Below are 5,043 nucleotides of genomic sequence, written 5' to 3' on the forward strand. Positions count from 1 at the left end.
TCGGGCCCAGCATGGAACACAGGCCTAGCCCGCACTGGGCCCTCGGGGAACGTAGGCCGAGTGGAGGACCGGGGGCCACTGAGGCCGGGAGCCCGCGGAGCCCTGTGCACACCAAGCGTGGTCTGCCATATTTACGTGGCTGTTCGCCCTTTTGTGTTCCCGATCGACAGATAATAAAAGTATCGCTAGCTGTTACATGGAGTCTGCAAAACGTTTAAATATTGGAGTAGAGAGAGGAATGGCAGACAAGGAAATGAGGCCCGGCCCTGTGATGCTTCCCTCCACCAGGCCTTTTCCTAGGCCGAACTGGAGGAGTCCCAGGCCGCGGCCTTCAAGTGCAGCACAGCTCCTCACCAGCCTGGCTCCTGACCAGCCACTCGCAGCCCAACGCAGAGCACCGGGCGGGCAGCGGAGGCCCTAGCAGCCCAGCCAGCTAGGAAACGTCCACGGGGTCTCCAGTCCCATCTGGCCACTTCCTCACCCCGTTTTAGAATCTGCTGGCTGCGAAGAGCCTAGTCACATAAAGCTGATCCCGGGAGCTTCCCCCACGGCGCGGGGGAGGCAGCTTTGCACTCTGCTCCTCGTCCGCTGCTCCTTGCAGCTACTGCTTCCTGCAGGGATTCCGAAGACAGGCTTTTGAGGGCTGCTCCGTGCTGCAAGGCCCCTGGGGCCAGCGTGCTGGCTAAAGAGAAATGGTTTAGACAACTTGCTTTAAATAATCTGGCAAATGAATCTCCTTTCTTTATTCATTAGGGATATTTGCACCTAAATAGCCTCTTTGTTTCCTGTGATTTGGGTCCCCAGCCAAAGCGGGCGGGCGCGGGGACCGACAGGGCCAGGGCTCAGGAGGGAGGGGAGATGCTTCTGCAAAGCCCAGAGATGGGCCAGGACCGAGAGCCTCCCTCTGCCTCTAGCGCCCTCTCTTACCTCCAAGGCGCCTCCAAGAACTTCAAGCTCTAGGCGGAGGTCCGAGAGGAGTTTCCTCCGGCCAAGGAGGCCCAAAGCCAAGGATCTGGAGTCGGGTAGCTCTCGGATCACCTCCTGGCTTCTCGACAGGCTGCAGAGGGGCTGCAGACAAGCCTGTCCTGGCTCAGCAGTCGGCTGTCTGCCGAGGCCGGGATGATCCGAAGAAAGGCAGCTTGCGGGGCTGTTGGCAGGGCTCTGCCCGGGAGAAGGCGGGCTGGGGGCCGGCGGGCGCTGGTTCTGTTGCACCTGTGGTTTGTGGCTTGTGGCCTGTGACCCACCCGCCTGGCCCCTGGGCCCTCACCCAACTGTGCAGAGGCCCTCAGACAAACACTTTGGAAAATGAGGGCTGAAAGAAGAAAGGTGCCCCTCCTGGGCGCTGTGTTAATGGAACTTCCGTGGAACCTCACGTCCCTGGGGACGGCAAAACTCCTTGAACATACCTCTGATTGGAATTTTCTTCATTTTCTTGTTTCAGTCTCTCTCACCACGGATTTGCTGGTGTATCTGATGAGACCAAAAAAAAAAACCAGGAGAAAAATTTCTCTACAGATTAGCTACATTTTCATTCAGTTTGTTTTATGAGCATGAAAGGTTGAAACATAAAGTATCCAGATTACCTGTATTAATGAGATGTTTTATACTGAAAAAACACACAAGAAAATAAGTTGTAATATAAAACTCAGCAGGCTTTGATTTTCTGCCACCAAGCTATTCAAAAAAATAATAATTAAGACGCAAACAGTAAACTGATTCTATGCATAAATTAGAGCTGCCAAAGGCAAATGTTTGCTTTTTAGATTATGATGTATGTAGATTTAGCTGTAAACTATGGGCTCCACACGTTAATTGAGCTAAACCTGAGTTCTCAGGCGCGGTGGCTGGGCCAGGGCAGAGGCGCCCTGGTGGGGGGGCGGGGTGCAGCCCAGGCAGGGGCTGCGGTGGGGGGGGGGGGGGGAGAGGGCTTCCTCCCCTGCAGTGCCATCGAAGGCCAAGACCGAGCCAGCAGACGCCTGGTGCCAGGAATGCACAATGCTCAGCCAACGGGACCATTAGAACTGTCAGCCCCCACAGCAAACCACCCCCTCCCCGCCAGGAACTGAAATGCACATTGCTGGGTGCCATCAGCGAGGCAAAGAGACCTCGTGGGAGGGGGCGCGGACTTCAGTTGCTTTTCTCCTGTTAAGCCCTGAGATGCCCACAAGCTAGTCTTGCTCGAGGAAGAACTCAGTTATGTCTACACACACGTCCTTAAACTGTCTCCCGTTAGTCTGCACAGACGGCAGCCAGTGCTCCCCAAACAACAAGCGGGCCACGGCAGATTGTGAAAATGCTGATGGATAAGCATCCCAAAACATTGCCATTATCACAGACCAAACACTGGGGCATCTGAGACCCAAACAGCTCTCCGTGGAAAAGTCTTAATAGTAGGAATTTTCTTAGTTGGCTTCAAAAAGCTAGGGTCAGACATGTGACAAGGGCCCCGAGCCTGGGCTGTGCTGGAGGCAGGATTCCAGTATCCACGGGGCCAACCCCCGCCGCCCACTCCCACCCTGACCCCTCGGTGGCCTCTCTCCCACCTGTCAGCCCTCTGGGGAGGCAGTGGTAGGATCAGGGTGGATTCAGCTGGAACGGCCCTCCCTCAAAGAGAGGCTCTTCTAGCCCCGCTTTCCACACCGACCCCACGGGGCTCTTGGCCCCGCAGCTGCCCAGAAGCAGCTGGGGCGCAGTGCTGGCCACAGACACTTGCAGGGATGGGGCAAGGGGACAGGGGGCTTCTAGGCCTGTGAATGCCACCTTCTTGCACAGAAGGAAGGAACCCTGGCCCTGGCTCTGGCCCAGCCTAGCCACTTGACTCTCTGAGGGGCCTCTAGCACTTTCTGCAAGGGGGGGCGGGGGGTGTTGGAGTCTTCGTTTTCCCAGGTGTGAAACCTTTACATTATTGCCCGGACATTTTTCATGGGCTTATTCTGTCCTTGGCTTATATTGATTGTCACGACGCACAGCCCCTGCAAGCTGAGGGGCTGGGGGCATGGTGACACCCACCACCCCCGGCAGCTACTCTCAGGGCATCCCACTCAGGGCCCCACTGCCCACAGCCTCCCACCCTGGCAGTCTCGGCGAGGTCTGTAACTACTGATTATTTCTTACTTTCAAGGCTGGAAATACACCAACTCTCTTTATCCACAGATTCATGGCTGTCCCTGGAGGGTTAAAATATAAATAGCAGTTTCCAAGCGTACTAATAAATAGATGAAGCTTAGCAAACAATTTCTCAGCTGGCCTCCCAGCCCCTCAGTGGACCCTCTGCCTGTGTTGTTAATGTGCCCACCAGTTTCTCTGGGCACGTTCCCCTCTTGCTGAGGCCAGAGAGAGCCTGGTGAAGTGGGCTAAAAATAAAATGAACAAGAGGCAGCAAACAAGTAAAGGACACTGCCCAGGGACCAACCCTGAGCCCCAGGAGCCCACACTGGGGAGGCTAGAGGGGCCTTGGACTGGCATTGCCCTGCGCCGGGGGAGGACGAGCTGTGGATGATACTCTTTATCAGCCCCACAGTGGGAGGGAGCACCCTGTCCCTGGAGTGGTGACGGGACTGGAGGGGTGGAGACAGAGGGGCCCAAGGCTGGCGTGGCCTCCCATTCCTGTGCAACACTCAGGCAGCCAGAGCGGACCCAGGGTGGCTCAGGGGGTCCTGACACGCCTAGAGGCCGGAGCCCTGAGCCGGCCAGGCCCTGAGAGCCTGTGGGAGGGACAGGCAGGGCCCTCCGGGACAGCCAGGTCTCTGGCCCACGCTGCGGGACAGGTGGGAAGACTAGGCCCCCAGGGGGCAGGGTCGGTGGCCACGGGGACAGGCAAGTCAGGGCCAGCCCGGGGTCCCTGTGTCCTTGGCCAGGGCTCTCGCAGAGACTCCCCAGGGGCCTGTGGTCTCCAGAGGACCCAGAAGCCCCATCCAAGACCACCAGGAGCAACCGGTCCGAGGCCTGGGCCGCTGGGGGAGATTTTCTCGTTGAGGACTCAGTTGGCCTGGTCTGCTGACCCCGGTCACCTGCTGAAGGGGGCATCTGTCGAGCACACGGCCCCTGGGAACACGAGTTGGCCCTGGTGCCGGCCGATGGGGCTTTGCCAATGGGCGCCCATGGCTTTCCCTCCTTCCCTCTTTCCCTGCCCCCCTTCCTTCCCAGCCTGTCAGAGGGATGCAGGGACAGGGCCTCAGCTCCAGGTCCCCTTCACCTCCCACGTGAATGTCTGTCTGTCTGTCTCCCGCCGCCCTCGAATAGCAGGCTGCTCCACACGAGCTGGAGGCCACTGGCTTCCCCAGCCCCCGCCCCCCACCCCGGTGCTGGGCCTCTCAGCAAAGGACAGCAGGCCACATGGGTCGCTGACCCCCAGGCAGGTCCCGGCCTGGGGGAGGCACACACGGGGCTTTCGATGTACCCGGAGCTCTAGTGGCAGAACCCTGCCCGCCAGCGCAGACAGGGCCCGAGTCCCCGGTGTGGCAGGGACGCACAGAGGAGACAGCGACGGGCTGCAGCCCGGCCTCCCCCCTCCCCGCCGAGCCCTGCCCTGGTCCTCCTCAGAGGGCCAACAGGGGCAGGTCCCATCGGGCAGAGGACCAGCCCTAGAGACTGAGACCTCCACAGGACGAGCCTGGGCTGCAGGCACGGGGGCAGGAAGAGACCCGCCTGCCAAGGGGCCCTGGGCCCCACTCGGGGCAGCCAGCTGAGCCCCACAGGACCCCACCCCTGGGGCAGCGCGGGGGCCCGAAGCCCCAGACACAGGGCTCCAGGGCTCCAGAGGGGTTTGGTTAAACCGGAAACCACCTGGAGGACCTGGGGGCCGAGGTGACCGAGGAGGAGGCTGAGGGTGGGCGAGGGGCCGTCGCCCCCGGGGCTCCCGGGGCGGGCTCACGGGCCCTCCCTCTCCCCCCAGGGCCAGAGTTGTATGTCCAACAGTCTGCTGGACATGTCCACCTGGATACGCCTTAAGCTCCTCCAACAGACCATGACCAAACCCGAACTTTAGCACCCTCCCTCACACACACACAGACACACACACACACACACACACACACACACACA

General features: G+C 59.7%; 1 long non-coding RNA gene across 2 annotated transcripts in view; it reads right to left on the reverse strand.

Moving 5' to 3' along the window:
• Positions 1-328: 328 nt before the first annotated feature.
• Positions 329-5,043, reverse strand: part of LOC116627582 — a 62,245-nt gene continuing 57,530 nt past the window's right edge. For both annotated transcript variants that reach the window (XR_004298505.1, XR_004298506.1), the window contains exons 3-4: positions 928-1,470; positions 329-682 (exon numbers count right to left, since the gene is read on the reverse strand). This is a non-coding gene — a long non-coding RNA (uncharacterized LOC116627582). The remainder of the gene's footprint in view (positions 683-927; positions 1,471-5,043) is intronic.

This window comes from Phoca vitulina, unplaced genomic scaffold (assembly GCF_004348235.1).
Source record: "Phoca vitulina isolate PV1807 unplaced genomic scaffold, GSC_HSeal_1.0 scaffold99, whole genome shotgun sequence".
Taxonomy (NCBI): domain Eukaryota; kingdom Metazoa; phylum Chordata; class Mammalia; order Carnivora; family Phocidae; genus Phoca; species Phoca vitulina.